At 45.6% G+C, this 21,029-nt stretch overlaps 1 protein-coding gene across 5 annotated transcripts in view; it reads left to right on the top strand.

The window, feature by feature from the left end:
* The window catches only part of LRIG1 (leucine rich repeats and immunoglobulin like domains 1), a 470,674-nt gene that overhangs the window by 367,582 nt on the left and 82,063 nt on the right, over positions 1–21,029 (top strand). Inside the window, exon 1 of one of the 5 annotated variants that reach the window (XM_072941644.1) lies at positions 16,288–16,317. The exons of the other annotated variants lie outside the window; for them this stretch is intronic. The gene's annotated coding sequence lies outside the window, so the exon portion shown is untranslated. Of the gene's footprint in view, positions 1–16,287; positions 16,318–21,029 lie in introns of those variants that run through there. 5 annotated transcript variants of the gene reach the window in all.

The following is a 21,029-nucleotide window of genomic DNA, read 5'->3' as shown; positions in this document are numbered from 1 at the left end:
GGCACGCTCTTGGTAGGAACACAACGCATTTGTACCTCCAGCGTTAGCACTTTGGGCCGGAGGGAAGGAAATTGACATGCTGGCCTCTGCCTGATCAGTGACAGCTACTGACTGATTGGGAGGTAGGCAGCTGCAGATATAGCTGCTTTTTCTTGTGAGGGGAAGATCTGAAAAGTCTGATTTAAAAAAAAAAAATTCTGAAGTAAGGGAACACTAGCTCTTCAGCCAGGTGCTTGAAAAAACTAGCTCACTTCTGTTACTGTGGGGTGTTTTTTCTTACCTTTTCATTATAATGGAAGATAGCAGACATCTGTCTACAGAAGTGGACAGGGTACTGTAACGAACTGTGCACTGTCCTCCAGCCTCCACACATGCCAGCTCTCGGTGCCTCCTGTTTGATCTACACCCTAATACACTTGTCTCCTTCCATGTTTTTGGGAAGCAGATCCAAGCATATCATTTCATCTGTAAATGTACATTAAAAAAATTAAGATATAATTATTTTTTGAGATATAATTTAGACATCATACCATTCACTATGGGATGGTTTTAAGAAATGTGAACCTGAACAATCTTTGAAAAAGTCAACATTTATTTTATTTTATTTTTTGAAATTTATTTTAATTTCTTGGGGGTGGGGAGGGAGGTAATTAGGTTGGTTGGTTGGTTGGTTTATTTTAGAGGAGGTACTGGGGATTGAACCCAGGACCTTGTGCGTGCTAATTATGTACTCTACTACTTGAGCTATACCCTCCCCTCTACGATTTAAAAAATTTATTTCATTATTTTTTAAATCAACATTTAAGTGCGTTTTTCAAAGTGTATTTTGGTAAGCTATACATTTACAGAATGTTTCTTGAGCACACACTGTGTGCACTCTTAATTTATATGTTCTGTGAATACAGTTTTTTTTCCTTGTCTCTATCTTGTGGGAGGTACTTAGAAAGTTCTTTTGTCCTAGAGTCCTTTGCCAGAAAAGCAGTTCTGATGAACTCTTCCCTCCCTGTGTAGCTCTTAATTGGGAGATTTCTACTGTGCTATTAATTGGTGATTAGAATCCTTTAGTGAACAAGCGTAATTCGGAATGGGTCATTTAAAAAGTGATATTTCAGATATTGCTGGTTAATAGAGGGCTAATGAGCCATTGGTTGTAGTTAAGTCATGAGTCTGAATTGAGTTAACTCATGTTTACTTTGTAAGGCCTGCCCCTCCAGCTGCGGCTACTTGAACCTACTTTAAATAGAATTAGAGGCACCCTGTAAGAAAAGCCCCCAAAAGCAAAGAACCATGTTCCTGGAACCCTGTCTGCTCGATTTAAACTTTGAAAATGCCTTTCTTCGAGTAGCTGCCGAGTGGTTTTGTTTTGTCAAAGTCTATCGTTTCATTTCTCCACAGCTTGTTACTCTGTTAGGAGTACCCTTTTAGAATAGATTCCATGCTGGTTGCCACTTAATTGGGAATTCGTATGGGAGTTTGATAGTCATCCACTTTATCCAAATTTATGGAATGATTTCCATATTCTATTTGTGAAAATCTAATTCTCCATGGATTATGTAGTGTTCATTGGTTTTAAAGGCTGTCCAACACGGCCGGGTTAAACTCATGGATGTATTAAGCTTAATTAAATTTATGACATTTGATTAGATACCATCTTACAGTGGATTCCATGTTTAGGAAAATGGAAGCAAACAGCAAAGGATTTAAGAAAGATTTACAGGGAGGGGACACTTAAAATGGAGAAAGATCGACTATGAATTTAATTTCTGTTTTGCAAATTAGGAGAGCTTCATTCTTTCGTTTGATTTCAGCAGTGCAGTACCTTGGTCCAGCACCATGCATCTTGCCTACATTTTAGTTTTCGTTTTATTTTTAATTAAAAAAAATTTTTTTTTTTCCCTGTGATTTCCTCCCTCCACCTGGGCTGGGGTGAGTTTCTGGCACACAGCTCCCAGGGCTTGCAACCCTTGTAAACAGCCAGAAGAGCCTGTTGCTTCCAGGAAGTTGGTTGTTGATCCAGCAAAGTGATGGATACAGAAGCTGGAGCTCAAATGGGATGGGGTTTCCTTTCGTCTTCGGAGAGGAGAGCCAGAAAGCAAACCTAAATGCTCTGTAGCTGCTAAGGTCTGTCTCATCCTGAATGCCTCTGAATGTTTTCTCAGATTTGGTGTCTCTGTAGGACTCTTGGCCACAGTGGTTTGGCCTCAATGATGGTTGTGTTTCATCCAAGAGAAAAATCTTCTATGGAGATTTTTGGATTCTTTTACAAGTTCATTTGAAACAGTCCTTTGAGATGATTAAATTATATTGAATTCCAGACTGTCCTAAAATAAAGACTGGCTGACCCCAAATATTATTTTTTGGGGGGAGGGGTCTAGGGAACTTTATATGTGAAATCTTAAGCCTAGTACATCTTTTCATTAAGCTTCTTAAAGGTGTTATTGACCAAAGAGGGGTAAAAACTATTGAGCTAAAAGGAAAAATAAAGTTGTCTTATAGCTGTGAAGGCAGGACTGTGGATGGATGAGAGAGTGGCCCATGGCTGATTATCAGGAGACTTTGGGGTTCTGTCCCAGTTCTTCCCCTGGTTGGCAGTGTGACCTTGGGCTGATTCATTAATGTCTTTTCTGTAAAGAGATGCATGACTTCTAAGGCTGCTCATTTTCAGATTTATGATTCTGTATGAATTGAAATGAAGAGGGGGTACACTTACTACTCATTGGATGGTAAGAATTAGTCAATTAATCTGTGTGTCTAGAATATTTACTTACAAGTCATCTTTGCATGTTTCGTGCTTCTGAGCTGAATCCCTCAGGTGGATGCCCTGGGCAGCAAAGGTAAACTGGGTGTGTGTGGAGGGGAGACTTAATGAAGGAACCTTTTGTGGGCTTTTAGGTGTTATTGAAGGGGAGCAAATACTCCACCATATTTCTTTCTTTGGTCATTGCCTTCTTTTTCCCTTTGGCCTAAGGAAAACTAAGGAAGTTGGTGCAGACCTACTTTAGATCTTTGATTTAGCTTTTTCAGATCTTAGGTCAAAAAAGGCAAACAAAGTAAGGGCTTATTTTCCCAAAGACTCTTTTATCTCTGTCTTTCTTGGGGCCACTGCAGGCAGCATCTCTCTCCAGCCAGGCTTCAGTGCACAGTTCCAGTGAGTGAAGTTGTAGGCGATGTTGATAAGCTGCCTTAAATGACTAGATGGATGGGCCACCTGTGGCAGATGCACTGGTCATCGCCAAAGGAAAGGCAGCTACATACCACCTTGTCCGTCCTTTCTGAGCTGGCTTGCCAGTGACCACGTGCAGGGAACATGGTGGATATCAGAGGAGCTTTTAACCCTTTTACCAGGGAGACCTTTCATTTGTACTTTTCAAGGTGGAAACTCAACAGCCTAATATGTGTACAGTCCAGGACTTGATTTCTCCAATTTTGAAGTCTCTCATTTCTTTTTATTTACCAGTCAAGTTCATACTAAATGATTCATCTGCCTGGGTTTTCATTGGTTCCCTCTTGGTCGAACACTGGTCTTGAAAATCGTGATCCCTGTCACTGCTGGACTCCTGAAAAGACTTTATCATTCCGAGTCTGGTTGCTTTTATTTTCTGTGTTATGAATAACCACCTTTCTTCTGCGTGGAGCTGAGTAGTGCTTTCAGAGAAAATCCGTGGGCTCTTCTCCTCCTGCCACTCATTCTTTGTCACATACACCTTCATCAGGTGGAACCTTTGGATTTTTTTTTTTCTTCTGTTTTTCCTTTAGAACTAAATCTTGGAGTTTGGAACCTTGTTTGGGGATACAGCTAAAATGCAATGAAGTTGGAGGCACAATTAGTGGTTTGGAACTTCTTCACAGAAGTTTCACAGGAATTAGAGACTACTTTAGGGCTAAAAGAAATAGTCCAAAGAGCTAGACTTTTTTTTTTTTTTTAACATTCTCCTTTTAAGACTGAACGATGGCATTTTCCCATGTGCTTTTTGAGGTCAAAATAGGCCAGAATTTCCTCCTACCCTTCCACGAGTTTCTTTTGTCAATGTTAGACACTCTGTTTGTCACTTGACCTTGTTCCAGTGGATTTATCATCTTTATATCCTGTCTTCTCCTAGAGGATTCTCAGAGTCTGTCTGGTTAGGTAAGTTTTCACACATCACTATCTTTTTTCCTCCACTTAGCCTTGAAGCAGCAGGGATTGTTAAATTTCACATCCCTAGGAATCCCTTGCTAATTATTTGTTTATTGCCTTAGAGCTCTCCTTCCTGGGGCTTGGTGCTTTTTTTTTTTTCCTGGGCAGAAAGGATCCCATGTTTTCATTGTTTCTGAAAGGGGTTCTGAAATTTACTCCCGAAGTGTGATTACTCTTAATTGACCTGTGTGGAACACTTGACGAAAGTGTGTTTGGAATTTAGATAGAAGGAGTAAAAGGTCATTTTCTTTGTGTTGAAGATCTATTTTCCCATGAAAAGTCAGCTGATGGGTAAAGAGCTAAATTCAGGAGCTTTCTTCAGTGTGGACCTTCATGAATAGGTCATAGCTTGTGGTGTGCCTTATTTTGTATATCAAAGAGCCCTTTTGGAGAGAATATTTGACCTAAAACAAAGGTTATGAATGGGCCTCCCTTCCTTTCCCCTTTCTCCTTATTTTCTACCCTCTGCTTGAGAACCACTTCAAAGAATCAGATGTGTTGGTGCCAGACGCCATGCAGTTATTGTTCAAAGAATTTGGAAATATAATTGAAAACAAACTTTGTTGAGCAGAGCAGATCTAGGCGAGCTCTTAGTTTGAGGGAGAAGGGAATTCCAAGTTTTTGCTCTATTTGGAGCTGATGTCTCTGAACACTTGTTCTGCGAGATGAATCATCTGTGAATTCTACATCTGGGAGTTATATATTGGGAAATGGCATTCTTTTTACATGTAGAAGAAACACAAATGCTTAAAGTTACAGCGTAGTTGGAAAATTCTAGTCAGAGTTTTTAAAAAAATGAGCATTGAGGTAAAATTGGCAGGATAATCGGACATGAGATTGTGATCCCTAAAATAGACATGTCCATACATGGAAAGCAATATGACGGCCACACTTGTTTATTGAGACCCTCTCTTTGTTTTGAGACAGATGACATTTAAAAAAATTTTTTTTTAAACATCAACTAATCAGAATCATTAGTTAAGGCAAATGTGATTTAAGAGTCTGAATTTATTTTAGCATTTGTCTTGAACTTTTCAAGTATATTCAAGCCACGTTAGCCAACAAAAAGGCCAGAACAGTGCAGTGTTTCAGGGTCCACTGGGGAAGATAGCACTGTACCCTTGTCCTCTGCAGCGCCCCTCCTCATTTCACATGTGTGATGATGAGGCCTGGGGGGGGGAGGTGGCCATGTTTGCAGGTGGCACAGTGGTAACAGTGGTGGTTCTGGGGTCCAGCTTCCTGGGTGACACGGTGGACAATTTACTTAGCTTCCTTCTGACTCTGTTTCCTCTTATGTTAAGTGAGGATAGTTGTAGTGCTTACTGCAATAAACTTGCTATAAATGACAAAATTGAAATAATTTATAATTTTCAGGAGGGAGCCCAACATACAGCAGATGCTTGAGGAAGGTTAGCTGTTACTGTTCCAACTCTAGCATTACTACTTGACGTGTTTGCATCAAGACACCTGGACATGAACTAACTGAATTATCATTTTAACTGTGAAATATATTACCTCTTTATCATACGTGAAGCCCAGAGTGGTTGAATAACCTGCCCAGAGTCTAGCCAGAGTTAGAACCCAAAGAGTGATTACACTGGCTGGTGTTGTCTGCCTTGTGTTTGTCTTGCCTCCTTTTCTAGTCTGTCATTCCTTGAGGCCCATGATAGGCCCTTCATCTCTTCGGTGGCCTGAAGCCCCTGACATGGTTCCAGCCACGTGGGAGGTGCCCCCCAAACAGTGTCTGGCTGTGATTGGGGAGCCCCCGCATCTTTGTTGGCAGGCTGGCGTGTCAGCACCCATTTTTGGTGTGCCCCTTTGGTGGAGGGGGTGGCAGCCGGCACACATGTCTCACCATCTGTTGTTTATTGTTTCTGCGAGGTTGTGGTTTGTGTTCCTGTTCTATGTTTCTTTGGTTTCTGGAGCAACTGCGAATATTATATGCCCGAGGATCAAAAAAAAGTAAACTATTTATAAACAGTAAAGTATCCTTGGGTTTGGAAAGTGTTTTTCTCAAATGCGTGTATATTTGATGGCTTTATTATAATCCCCCTGATGTATCAGCAAACAATTTGCAGATCGAGGCACATTTGAAGGATGGGCGCCCTTGTGTAACCGGCTTACTAACAGCCTTGGTGATAAGGCCCTGGTGTCAACGCTGACCTGAGTGGGGTATTTTTAACTCAAGAACATATAAACAGTTTAGCCAGCCGATGCAGTTTATACTGTGCCTGAAATCCCTGGCGTGCCTTGGGTTGTGTGGCCCTGTGAGCTGTACGTGGTCCTGGGAGACTGCTGCAGCCATCAGTGACCCTCTGCCCCTCCCCAACCTCCCAGCCTTCATTTAGAAAGGGAGCACTCAGAGAGATGGAGAGAAGGTGGGATTCATCAGTGATTTGGTTGACAGATTTGATGTTAGCTTGTCTTCTGTACTCTTTCGCCATGTGGTCCAGGCTTTGGGGGAGGTAGGGCACTTTTACTCTCGCAGCTCTTTGACTCCGCTCCCAACCATGGGGGTCTTGGCGGAATCACAGACTGGAACATAAGACTCCCACTGCCTGACACTCTGGCCATCCACCTGCCTCTCCAGCTGCTTCGTTCCTTCCTACCTGGCTCCGTGTGCCCTGGCTGCCACATGGGACTTTTTCCAGGCTCTTAGAATACTGCGTGTGTCACGTGTCCCTTACATCCCGTTCCCTCTGCCTGGAGGAGTGTTCTTCCCTGTCTGCCCTACAAACTCCTCCTCATCCTTCTTCAGTGTCTCTTCTCCAGGAGATGTTGCTGACCTTCCCTGTGGGTGAGATTCCTGCCTTGAGCCCTGCGGTGCTTCATCCAGGAGTTCCACGTCCTGATGTGATTAATCTCTCACTTTCCCATTAGATTGTCAGCTCCCTAAAAGCAGGGATGTATTTGCCTCTGGTCCACCGTGGTTCCCAGAATCTAGCACAAAGCCTGGAACACATTCAGTGCTCAGGACAGGTGTTGACGTAGAGGGAGCAATTGGTATTCATTCTGTATAGGCCCGGGCATCCTATGGAAGTACCTTTCCCAGGCAGGTGGGATAATTTAACCCTCCTAGGGGTTCAGATATCTGTCGTTTCTGTTCCTTGTCTGACAGTTCCTCCATCCTCCACCAAATGTTAGTGTTGAGGAGCTTGGAGGGAGGGAAAGGAAGAAGAAAGAAATGCCGCCGAAGTAGAAAGATGACAGGCGGCTTCCATGCCACCCAGAGAATTGACTGTCTGTTTAGTCCCCTACTGTGGGAAGGTGGCTGTTAAACCCCATATCCAAGAATTGTTCCTGAAACCCCTTTTCAGTTGAAGCACTGCGTGGACCCACCCCGCTTCTGGGTCTCTCGCGGCTAGTGGGCCAGGCCTGCAGCTCAACTCCGTGTTGTATTTGGAGGAGCTCACCATGCATTTCCCAGCTGCCTGCATGGTCTCTCATCTCCTCTTTTGCTGGAGCCGATGTTTGGAGTCCTTTTTTTCAGAATTGACACTGCTGGGGAGGGTGGCTTCTAACATAGACCGAGGCTGCCTAGACGCCCTTCCCCTTGTGGTTATTCTGCGCAGTTCATGCTGAGCCCTGGCCAGGCAGTTGGTTTGGGTTGCCTGGCTCTCCCTTACTTTGCTAAGACCTCGATGTTGACAAAAAGAATGATCAGGCCAAGGTCGGTTTTTTCCTCCCCCTCTGCTGGCAGAGGGAAAGGCTGCTCTCCCTGCCCAGATGAGTTGTAAGAGCACTAAGGGCAGGTTTCTGTGAGTTCAGTGGGTCAGTCTGAAGTAGAAACTTTGTGTGATAGGAGCTTCCGGTGGCAGGAGAGACCCTGGGCAGATGGATTTCTAAATGTGGCCCCTTTTAGCATGTACCTCAGGTATGGGCATTCTCCCAGAGGAGCTGCTGAGAGGCAGTGGGAAAACTGTCTTCTGCCTGGTGAGCTCTGCCTCAGATGTTTTACCAGTGTCGAGGTCTTGGGCTGTGATTCTGTAGGAAATCCCTTTTGTAACCATTAAGCTGGGGAAGGTGGCTTGATTAACTCATGGGGTTTTGTGCCATTAACCTCTTAGCCTATTACCATGCATTTATTTTAATTACTTTTAATTTTCTGGTGACACATGGTAGGTATGTATATTGGATAAAAAGGAAACTGCAATAAAAATAATTGATCTTACTATCCATTGATAAATATTATCACTTTGGTGTATAAATTTCCAGTAATGTCTGTAGTTGGGTACTATTTCAAGTTCTATTTTTTAAAAACAAAATTGGGGTTACTATTCATTTGTAATTTTGCTTTCTTAAAAAAATTTTACATTGAGCGATAATTTAGCATTAACATTATATTAGTTCTAGGTGTACAACATATAGCATGCTTTTTTATTTAAAGACAGTATCATGAATATTTTCTCGAACTTTAAACATTAAAAGCAACATGGTGTAAGTCATCATTAAACTTTCCCTGATATTGGGCATTTAGGTTTTTCCTTAAACTATGGTAAACATCTTTATATGTTTATACATTTCTTATTTCCTTAGGATGAGTTAAATCTAAATTGCTGTGGGCATGTTAATTCTTAAGACTTGGCATTGCTGCTCCTAAGGTTTTTGATTTACAGTTGAAATTGTGCCCATTTCCCCCACACCCTCACAAACAAGCATTACATTGCTTTTTCTTTTTTTCCCTCTGACCATACACCAGTTTAATACATGAAAATGGCCTTGGATGACTTTCATCTGCATTTCTTCTGAAGGCGAGGCTGAAGATCTTTGCTCACAGACTCTTCCTTTTTAACTTTGCTTCTGTTCCTCATGCTCATTTGGCCAAATAAATTATCTTAGTGCCCTCAACTGCGAACTCTGGGCTGGAACACAAATCCACACCCCTAATACTTCGAGGTGATGTGTTTCTGAGCACATGAAAAGCCCCCCCCCAGGTGTGATTGCCTAGAAACCTGTGCTTCTGTGTGGGTGGGTTATCAGTTTGGCCTCTGAACTAGGAAATGTCCATGTGTTCTCCTTAAACCGAAGTTGGTTGTGTGTCCCAGAGGTGAAGGGCGCAGTGGTTTTGCAGGTCCCCAGAGGTAGCCCCCGCCTGCCGCCGTCCCCGCAGAGCCAGCCGGCCGGTGCCCAGCCCGCCCCGTCTGTGGCCGGCCTGCCTGGTACCTCCAGCTGGTAGGAATCAGAGCAGATTAGCGTGGCGGAGAACCCTTCAGGAACAGCTTCCAGCAAATGGAAATTATTTTACAACAAATTGATGTGGTTTTTCTGTCAAACCTACTTGGAGCATAAACACGGTTGGACTAGAAGCTGCTTCCCTTCTCCAAACGAGCCCATGTTTAGAATGTGGCTTTCAGCAGAGTAAACACGGTCTCGAAAGTGAGTTGTCATGGTGTGTGTCTGATTTGAAAAGTAAAAGTCATGCCCTCCCCAGCGTCCGCATAGATCGTCTGATGGTGCTTGGTTCGGCCCTGCTTGCTCATCTGTCTTCCTGCCCCAAATATTGTGACTTCCTATAAAGATTTTAAAGGTAAGGAGTAATTTGATGTTGAAAGGGAAAGAAATCCCAGGTCCATTTGTGTGGTCAGATAAACATTTTAATCTTACCCCTTTGCCATGTAGGAATATCAAAAACATCTTGTGAAATACCTCTCGGGTGAGTGTGAGTGTGTGGACCTGTCCATGCCCTCTGATCTGTGCATCTCTGGATTGTCTGCCAGTGACAAGGTAGTTCCTCCATCCGAGGGTCAATGTCAGCTTTATTAAATTGGCCACAGCCTCCCTAGAAGGAGAAACAATGCTTTTAATGTTCTGATTATATATTAATGAACAACCAGCCCAAGGGACACTTGCCAAAAAAGCTACAAAGTGAGAAAGCCACCAATATCAGAGTGAACTTTGCACTCTGAAAGTGTGAATGATGTCGGGTGAAAGAAGTTTATTGCATAAGGGGAGCAACTGGAATCTCTTTGATGTTGGTTAGCATCCTGGCCTCATTAGACTTTTGGACTTCCAGTTAACTGCGTGTTAGCTGGCCAGGGCTGTGGTGCGGTACGTGAACTCTAGGGGACATACTCTTGACCAGAAGGAACCGGGACACCTGTGTGTGTTGGGGGTGCGGCTAGGGGAATGGCGGCTGTTGGCCATTTGTATCTGCTTTCAATCAGCTTGAACAAGTTTTAATATAAGACTAAAACCCCCACCATCCCAGCTTTCCCCTGGAAGGACTTTTCCAGAAATAGCACACTTTTTCTAAAATCTGCCCGCCCCAACCACAGGAAGGGGTCAGCTCTTAATCAATTAGATCTTAATCTGACTAATTTATTTTCTCCCCATTGTGGTGACATTTCCTCCTGCCTTCTGGCTTGTTCTTAATTTCTGAATGGCTGACCATTGGGAACCGTACTTTCCACAGCCTTATTAAATAATTACTCAAAAGAAGAAAAAAAAATACTCTTTGGAAATCCTGAGAATTTGTTTTCTGCGGGAGGATAAACTCCAACCGAGGCTTTCCACTTCTGATGGATTCCTGGCAGCACTGTGGTGGTGAGGGCAACATAGTTTAGGAAGCAAGCAGTTGATTGGGTGGGAGGGATTCTGGAAGGTGAGATGTGGATATTTTGCCTGCACCCCTGCTTCATTTATCCACTAGCATTTAGAGGAAGATTATTTCTGCATTTGTGTGATATCAAAATAGCTAGGTGGCATTTTCAGTCTGCAATTTTGAAAGCCTGCTAAGGCAAAAGGTGTTGCATTTTGTTTTTGTTTTTATCACAGATTTATTGAAACATAATTTAACTATCATAAAAATCATCCTTTTAAAAACTGCATGATTCAGGGTTTTTGGTATAGTCACAGAGTTGTACAGCCATCACTGCTAATCCAGTGTATCTTTGTCCCCTAGGGACAAACCCTGTACCCATTAGCAGTCCCTCTCTACTCTTTTTTCCTCTCACCCCCTGGCAACATCTGCTTTCTGTCTCTATGGATTTGCCTCTTCTGGACATTTCATATAAATGGAGTCACGCAATTTATGGCCTTTTGTGTCTGCCTTCTGTCGCTTAACACAATGTTTTCAGGGTCCTTCCCTGCAGTAACATGTATCAGCCATTCTCTCCTTTTTGTGGCTGAATAATGTTCCCTTGTTCAGATATACCACGTTGTGTTTATCCATGCATCAGTTGTTGTACGTTGGGTTGCTGAGACTGCTTGGCTAACGTGAATAATGCTGCTGTGAACATTGGTGTGCACGTTTTTGTGCACATGTGTGTTTTCATTTCTCTTGGGTAGAAACCAAGGACTGAAACTGCTGGGTTGTATGCTTATTCTGTATTTAACTTTTTGAGGAACTGCTAGGCTGTTTTGTACGGAAGCTGCATGCCCCCTTGTGCACTTCCATCAGCAGTGTATGAAGGTTCCCGTTTCTCCACAGCCTCACCAACACTTGTCACTGTCTGCCTTTTCATCACGGCCACCCTGGTAGGTCTGGAGCGTGTCTCACTGTGATTTTGATTTGCATTTCCCTCGTGACTGGTGATGCTGAGCATCTTCTAATGTGCTCATTGGCCACTTGGATATCATCTTTGCAGAAGTATTGATTCATTAACTTTGCCCAGTTGGGTCATTTGTCTCTTTGTCGAGTTGTAAGCAGAGCACGCTTTAAAAAGGGATCATAAAATTTTGGATGAATTGAATTCCCCAGATAGAGGAGTTTCTGTCTTGCTTTTCTCAGGTGGGCAGAATTTGATTTTTTTAAGATTTTAAAGACTTTTAAGATCTTCAGCTAGAAATATAATGGGCACTACTTGCCTGGTTCATTTGGTTTACTTGTCCTTGTTTGTCATCCCAAGTGAAGGAGGAAACACAGCCGAACAGAACAATGGTTGTTCGCGCAGTGAGTCCAGATTTCAGTCTCTGGGGAGCTTATCACGGTGTTCACCACTGGGAGACTGGGAGAATTCGCCCTCCTGTAGCCGAAGGAAATTTGCTCTGCATATGCATTTATAGCCAGGTCTGACCATTTTCTGCGCACTTCCTCTGCTCCAGGGCAGGGCTGCCTTTGCCGACAGAACTTTGCAGCTATAAATTAGGCAGAAATGCGGTCCTGAGGCTGTCCAAACGCAGGCAGGGTAATTGCTCTGGACAGGTTTACAATAGGGAGGTGTGAAGTGCTTGCTGGAGACCGGAAGCTTGGGGGAAGGGACACACATTGAACTTGGGCTGCTTCGGGGTGGTGGGCTGACACAGCTAATTGAAAACTATGGCCCTGGGTGGCTTTTAATGGGAAAGGAAGCCAAGGCTTTGCCACGGTTTCCTTTCCAGCAAGAAACCAGAGGGAGAGTGGCTGGTGGGGTTACCCAGGGGGTCAGGACTGCAGCTCTGCCAGCATTTAGAACCTTGGACCTGGGTGTAGAGGACCTGCTCTCTTGTCATTTGTTTTTAATTTCTTCCTCTCCCGCCCCCTTCAAGATGAGCTGAGTGGGTAGAGTCGGGGAGCCTAGGTGCTGGTGTGGTGCTTGAGAGAAGGCAGGCAGGTACACCTGGGAAAGAGCATTGACAGCCCACCTGTGGTGATCCACTGATGGAAGTGGACGGGCCAGTGGGCTAATCTCCCTGAACAGTGAAATAATCATTACACAGTGGTCTTCTCTTAGTCCTCCAGGCAGCTGTTAGGCATTTTCTAACTCTTCCCTTAACCTTGTAGTCTGGATTTGTGGAGCCAGGGCCTGGGAACCTGCATTTTAAACAGTTCTAAGGGGCCTTGGCATTCGAATCTTCAGTGTGGACTCGCTACCCGCAGACTGTGGGCTCTCTCAGGCCCAGCTTCACGTCCTTGTGGTCCATGTCCCTGTTCCCCTCCCTCCTGCCTCCATCTGAAGTCACTTGATACCAGGCTCTTTGTGAGCTAGGGCGATGCAGGACTGGGTCTTCCTTCGCCTCTGAGCCTCTTCCTCCCTCCCGGGCCTCTTCCTCCCTCCCGGGCCTTCGCCTGCGCTCTCGTCGCTGGGCCTTTTCTACGTGACTTGTATTGTCCTTCTGGTCTCAGGTTGAACCATTCCTCAGAGGGATCTCCCTGCACACCCGGGCGAGGGCGGCCATGGTCCCATTCCAGGATGGCCTTTGGAACGTGTCTCTGGTCAGTGGCCTCGTGATTGCACACTCCTTGAGGTTAAGAGACTACCTTAGTGAGGTGTGATCCCGAGTCCAGCACCATTCCTGGTACTTAGCAGGTGCTTAATAAACCTGTGTGTGTTCCTGAACTTCCAAACCGAATGTGGGTGACCGCTGGCTTTTCTGCTGTGCGGAATTACCCCAGGCATGGTTTCCCCATGTCCCTGAAGCCCCTCTGGAGGTGACCCACACATTGGCTGTCCTCTACATCTGCCCTTTGGGCTTTACTGTCATTTTTGCCCCTTGGGAGTCAACTCGATGCCTCTTCAGGACCAGCTGCACCCCCTGAAATCACTGCTTATTTAAAACTAAAATGAAGTACAAACCCAGCTTTGTTTCTTTCCAACTCTATGGTAGCAACTTCCAGAAAGCCCTTTCAAAGGCGGGATGAAAAAGGTGTGGAGATGGTGGGGTGATAGGCTCTTCCTTGAGACTCGTGGTTAATGTGTAACCTCCTTAGTGTGTGGCCTTGCAGCCTGTCATGTACATAAAGCCAGGCGGTGGATCCTAGGTTTGTAGGAAGTTCATGGCTTTGCAGATAACACAGATCCCTAAGGTTTAATTTCGCTTTCCCTAGAAAAGCAACCACCACTACCCCTACCCACTGGTGGCCGTCCTATCCCCTAACAGACTGGAGACGCTCACACCGGGGCTGGAAGAGGCTGCCTAGGTTCCCCTTTTCCCCATTCTCATTCCCACCCACAATTTTAGAGGGTGAAGTTAAGTGAGATCAAGAGAGTGGGGAGGAGTAAGGTGTGAGCAGAGAGGGAACTGGGCCCTCCTTTCTGGGGGGGTGACAGTCTGGTTTGAGATCCAGGTAGCGTTCCTCTGGCATGAGTGCTGTCCCGCCGTCCCTCCTGCGTCCTTGTGCACTAGCATTTGTGCACAGGCCTCCACCTGGAGGGGCCAAGTTAGAAACGAGAGAGCTTGGTTGCATTCGAGTCTTACCAGCAAACCAGGATCAACTCATCTTGGGTTTTCGCCTTCCTAGAATTGTGTAACTTTTCCACCTGAGAGAAAAATAATGGCTGTGCTTTTGAGTGACACGTGAGCCCAGAGGCTAAGTGACCCTGGGTAGTGGTGTATCTGTCTTCACACATCACCTTTTGAAGTGTGACCTGCCCCTCATGGCAGCAGAAGCCATCAGTTAAATAAACCAGCTGTTAAGTAAGAGCAGGACCAGCAGTGTTTGAACAAACCACCTTTACATTTTCTGATCCTTGATGAACATCGGTTGGTTTGTGAATTATTAACCTCGGTGTGCGTGAGGAAATACTGGCCTCTTAAGTGTCCTGTATGTTTTTATGTAAAAATAAAACTGCCCCTGCCCTCAGCTGCTACCCTTTCAGCTCAGCGCTTGCCCGCTTTCCCTCATCAGGCGTGTTTCCAGCAGACGTGGGGGTGTGGGCCCCTCACAGACCACACATGCGCCATAGCCCGTAGCTCATCCCTTGCTATTGCAATTTTGCTCAGGAAGGAACTCCAAGTGAGTTGCAACCCGTTAGCGGATGTAAGTCTGATGGCCGTCCTTGGGCTGCACGTTTGTGTTCAGAATCCTAGTGAGGAGTCTGGGAGGGGCACCCACCTAGTTGGGAAGCGCTTTGTGCATGGGGTCAGAAAAGTAGATTTAGTGAATCAGAGGAAGCTGGCTTCAGAAGTCTTTTCAGTGTCACTCCCCAGCAGCTTTGCAAGAAGGCTTGAAGGCAGTTTCTTAATTTGTCACTGGCGGGAGAGCCATCTTTCTCTAGTATGTTGATTTTTTTTTTTTAGCATGAAAACCTGGAGTCAGCCTCCCCTACAAGGCCATCGCAGTGACTCTCCTTGGGAGAAGCCAACACAGCTGACGGAGGGGCTCCAGTTCAGCGTCCTTTGCAGAAAGAGGGTTTCAGGTCTTGGAGTGGCGGGGAGAAGCTTGGAGGAATCCGGTTGTGCATCTGCTTTCCACAATGCACAGCTATTTTCAGAGGTCCCAAGGGCCTCCTACCATTGATATTAAGGGGCTAGTTATCTCTTCGGACTTTTACCTGGAAAGAGGGGTTGTGTATGGGCCTTTATTTGGGGGGCATGGGGAGGCCAAGGGAGGAAGACCGCATAAAGGGTGAGAAGGAAAAGTCTGGGAGAATCAGAGCTGACCTAACAGGGCTGTGGAAGTCACACAGGGCTTGCTTTGAGCTTCCCATACCTTTGGCTCTTGGCTGCAGGATGAATCGTGCTGTGCGAGTAAGTCACACTTGGAAATGCCTGGGCATGGTTCTAGGGATTCAGTTACTTTCCTGCAAGGCCTGAGCTTTGTTCATTTCCAGGGCAGAAAACACTCCTGCCGCGGGGAGGGGGCAAGCAGGCGCTTTGTCTCACTTCCCCATCTCTTTATTGTCCTCAGGGGCAAGGCCATTTGATATCGGCAGTTCTGAAATACATTGAACGCTTTCTTCTTCAAGCTCCTGGGATCATTGCTGACCTGGACCGTGGGCCCTGCCACCCGCCTCCTCTACGGCAGTGGAAGGAAAGAAATTCAAGCCGTAAATGAGTCTCTGTTTGGGGGTTTTGTAGTGGCAAACGACGTGAATGAGTAAATGGAAAAAGTGCCCGGTTTATACCACGGCGAATACCTCGGCCTTAGATAAATATTGACACCAGCAGGGTGGCAGGCCTACCATTTGTCTCATACCCCTGGGAAGAAAAGATCTTTTCTGAGGCACTTGTGACCTTCCAAACCACCCTGACGAGTTTGTGCAGGTGCTTTGTGCAAGAGCGCTTTGGGTTTGAGAGAGTGGGTGGCTTTCTCTCTGGGCTTGTGCAAGCCTGAGCCTCCCCACACCCGGACCGGCTCGGGCTTATCGGTCGTGGCCGAGTCTGCTGCAGGTGAAGGTAGTGGCCAGCGGAGTTTTGCAGGGTCATGGCTCTTGTGGCCATGCGGACCCGACCCGAGATTGGAGCTCCTTTTATTTGCTTTTGACTGTCTTTCAGTGTGGGTGAGTGAGGAACCAGTGGTGGGGGAGTCTTACTTAGCTGGAGGACAGGCTGGGTCTGAATGCACCACCCTTTATCATGCAAACTCGGCCACACTTCAAACTGTACTTTGTCTGATTCCCTGTCTCTCCGTGCGTGGAACCAAACTGGCCTCTAACTGAAGAGGGTTTTGGATGCCAGTTCTGTTAGTGTGAGGTCTGCAGGAGCAAGTCAGTGCCCCCCCCCCCCCCCCGCCAGAGTGAGGGAGTCAATGGACCAGGGCAAGCAGAGCAGAGACTGGGACTAGTTTGGATTTGATTATGTCATCTTTAAGAAGGAGGGATGGTGGAAGCTGGGGTGTGGTATGTTCAACAGATAACAAGTGTTAGGCAAAGAAGGGCTAGCTGTTCATAGAGCAGCTGCCTCCGTGTGGCTGATGTCATGGATGTCTGGGTTTGGTAAGACTGGGCTTTGATTTCCTGCTGGGGTGGAAATTGAGTGGCTTTTGTCTCTCCCTCGCACTCAGAGAGGATGTGGACTAACTAGGAGTCCACGTGGTGTTTCTGCAGTCTCTCCAGGTTGTAACTGGGACTCTCAAGGGTGTTACTTAGGAATGACTTCTGGTAGAGCTTTTAATTTGCCTTTGCTGGAGACCTGCTTTAAAAAGGGACTCACATCCCCATCGATATCAGTGGTCGTTATTTGGTTGAGATATAGTTTAGCAGAATTTACCCCTAGGATCCAACCTTTAAGGCACATCTTTGGGAGTAAATGACGTGGAACTACAGGCGATAAAGAGGCAGGGAGGAGATGGGGAGGGCGTGACCGTGAGGATGGTCTCAGGATGCCCTGGGCCTCCATGAGTGGAGATAGACCATGTGGAAGAGGGGAAGCACCTTTTTTTAGAAGCCTTGAAAAATTAATTTTTTTTTTTTTTAGCTGCAACAGCTTTTGCAGCTCCGTGATTTTCACAGCCAGTTTTCCATTTGACACAGTACAAGCTGAGGCTGTCCAGGGTGGAGATCACAGGGATCATCTGATCCTTTGTGTTTGTAATTTTGGTGAAGAAGAATGCTCTGTGTTGCAACAGCAGAAAGCACTCTGTATCAGAGCTGTGCTGAAATACTGTGTGGCTGTCACACCTTGACATACTTAGTATCTATTCAGCTGTTTCAACAACCAGAGCCAGAGGAATCACCACGGCCCCGGGACAATGATGTACAGGGGCTTTTAATTTTACGGTGACATCTGAGCATCGTAGAAAGAAAAACTTCGCCTTTTGGCTTCAACTGGGTATTTCATGACACACATAAACTTTAAAAAGCCCAATGGAAAAATTGACAGAACGAGATCCCAAGTCGATAAGCTTGCTAATAAAGTCAGCGCCTTCACTGTTAGCCAGGAGGCTGACCTTTCCAAACTGCATTTTCTTTAAAATCTGTAGCTCAAGACGCTTGTGTGCCTTCCTGTAATACAGCGGATGTGTTCTTGAAAAGTTGTGGGTAAATTCAGTTTTTGAATTTGGCTGACTTCATTCCAGAATTCTGTTCTCTGTATATGAGTGGTCTTAATTTTTTAAGTCCGGAGGTAGCTGGGAAAGGAGGGGAGGATAAACCTAGAAGATGTTATTTGACTGTTTGAAAACTAGAGGAGGATATAGAAAACCCAGAAGACAATGTTTGATAAAATTTGCAGGAACTTGGCGCTGAATCCATTGGTAATGCAAAGTATCATGGTAAATGCAAGTAAACTTGGATTTTTATGTTCACTTTGTAGATTGTGGACACTTGGGCTTTGCATGGGTGCAAAAAGATGCCTGAGACATTAGTGAGTCCTGGGTGTGATTTCAGTTGGAAAAATAAAAGATGCATGTACGTTCCAGTGGAAACTGAGAGGGGTCTCCAGAGCACACCCCTGGGAACTTCTGGCTGTCCAGAAGGGTTTTTCCGTATGAGCAGCTCTATTCTGGGAAGGTAGTTATGCCTACTTATGTCATTTGTCCCTTACATTTTTTTGTGTGTGGGTGAGAGAGGAAAGAGATGCTTATAACACTAAGGGAAGCTGTTTTCTGTACAGATATATTTGCTTAAAAAATTTTGTTTTGTTTTCTCCTTCCTCCCCTTGAAGGGGGGAGACAAACAGGCAACTTACTGTATATTGCCACTTCGTAACCCGAAGGTATACTTGCCTAAAATCACCCTTCTAAATACTTGTTTCAACAATATCGTTAGACTCTGATCATCACACATCCAGAGTTTAATTTTCATCTTTTGGTGTATGTTTCTGTAACGTGAGGTTTGTGTACAACTATGTTTCCTTGATTGGATTATGTTAGAGTGTGACTTTTCAGAAAAGAGGGTTAAAAAAAAGCCGCCAAATGAATGCCTTGATCCTTTCCTGGTTCTAGGAAACATCTAGACAAGAGTGTTTAGAATGGTGTGCGATGACTCAGATGGAGGGAGGTTTTTTGTTTGTTTTTAATATTTCAATGTGTGTCTCTTGTACTCAGGAGAAGTAATCCGTTATTGGAGGTTTCATTTCTGAAGAGTCTCGAGGCACTGGTATAGAATTTCTTTATCCTTTTATCCCAGTGAAATCCTCCGTTGTACCTTCTGCCAGCAGGACAGGCTTGGAATTTGGCCACCCTGTTCTTAAGACCAGGAAGGTTTGGTTTTGTTTTGTTTTTACGGGGCTGCGTTAAAGTAGTTATCTTCCTCTCTGATAGTGCCATTCCTCTCAGGGCCCTCAGGTGCTGGCACGAAGTATGTGAAATCACTCAGCGTTCAGTGGAGAAGCGTTTCAGTGTGTCGGAAAAGGAAATCGACCACAGTATCCCTTGTGGCTGGTGGTCACGCCAGTGCTTACACAGTTACATTCTGTTGGGTGACACATTCAGTCAAAGAACTGTTCCTAATGTGTTACTAGTTTGCATTTTGCATAGGCCCACCCAAAGTTAATTTCAAAGCCCTATTGCTCTTTTATTTTATTGTTTGTTTGGCAGGGGAAGGTAATTAGGTTTGTTTATTTATTTTTAGAGGAGGTACTGAGGATTGAACCCAGGACCTTGTGCATGCTAAGTAAGCATGCACTGTACTGCTAGAGCTATACCCCCCACCCCCATTTTAGTAAACACCCTGTAGTGTGCAGTGGTTGGTTCCACAGGAAGTGAATCTCCTGAAAGTGGACATTCATTGGGGCACAGGGGTACAAGTGGAGGTGTTAGGACAGGAAAAAGTCACCTGGGCGCAGAGGAGCACTGGTGGGTGTTACAGAGCACTTGGCAAACCAAGGATTCCAGAGTTATCCACCAGATTAATGTGTCTCTCACTTCCTGTCCTTTTGGCCCGACTTGTAACGACTTCAGAAACAAGAGCCTCCATTTCCTGCCTCAGTAGAGCATGGTTTTCACTTAGGAAAATCCTCCTCCATTTTTTAACTGAAGGAACTCCAGTCGCTGAGTGTGTCGCCAGAGGGGGCGTCCTTTGGGCATGTCTGTCCCTTTGAAGTCACCATTGATGAGTCCTCTGCTCTCACCGGAGGGCCTGGTGCCTTACACAGTTGGTGGGGGTTGTGGCAGCGCCTGGCTCTGAGGCCCCACCCACCCTCTTTTCTGCAGGATGGCCGGGCTTCCAGGAGGTGAACTTTAAGTTGTGTGTGCAGTGGTGCCCAGATGCAAGGGTCCTCTTGGGATGGGGAGGGCTGGGTTTGGCAAGTCCTATAGAGCTTCAGGACTGTCTGGAAGGGTCAATTTGTAATCCCTCTCCAGAGGTGATAGGGTGGAGAGCAGGTGAGGAGACTCCTGACCTCCTGCCCCCCCCCAGCACTCCCCATTCCCAAATCTCTGCAAAGATGCTTCTCTGATAGCAAAGCCAAAGGTGGCTGCAGGTACGTCTTCCCTGCTGGAGTGCTCACGGGTGGCGGGCTCTTTGTGGCAAGTTTGTGGTAAGGTCCACCTGGGGCTGGCAGCTCTGCTTTGCCCAAATTGCCCACGTTTGCAGGGTCCCCACCAGCCTGCAGAGCTGCTGGAGTGCCTCCTAGTGAAGTGAATGAATCTGTGAGGGTCAGGGATGCACGTACCATATTTCATGAGTGACTATTACAGGAAATTTGTGGGCTTCCCTGCAGGACATCCCCCACAATCAATCAAGCATGAGATAGCTTAAATAAGAAAATCATATCATGTCCAAGTACTTTGTCTCTTTTCAGCCAAACTAAGATTTGGGCAGGAAAAACAGGTCCTCAGATCTCTTATTGTAAGCGGTGTTGGTAGAAAGCAAATGCTGATGGCTCTCAGCAGGGGTGGGCCTCCAGAGCGTTTTAGTCAAAACTTGAAGTAGATGAACGAGGAGATACTCTGTTCCTGTGGAAATCAACTTTAGTGACCCTGTAGATGAACGTTTGTGAGGGACCTGGCAGTGGGATTTGTTAAGGTTTGTATAACCCTTGACTTAACTGCTGGCTGGGTTGTGGATCTGACAACGTGGGGCCTCTTCTTGACTTTGCCCTACAGCTGTTTGTGTCTTGCCTCCTCTCATTTGTAGGAGGTCCTGACTTTTCTGCTTTTTAAATTTTTGTTTTGTTTTGTTTCATGCCCTCCCTGCCTTATTTCACTTTCCTGGCCTTATTTCCTGATACTTGTCCTTGAAAACCATGCTGTTCTTCTACTGTTCTCCCAGGTTTAGGTAAGCTCTTGCGTTTTCTGATAAACCTTTCTCATGACACCCCAGTGGTACCT

The sequence above is a fragment of the Vicugna pacos genome, chromosome 17, assembly GCF_048564905.1.
Source record: "Vicugna pacos chromosome 17, VicPac4, whole genome shotgun sequence".
Lineage (NCBI taxonomy): Eukaryota > Metazoa > Chordata > Mammalia > Artiodactyla > Camelidae > Vicugna > Vicugna pacos.
The sequence above is the reverse complement of the archived record's forward strand: the minus strand, read 5'-3'. Positions and strand labels throughout refer to the sequence as shown.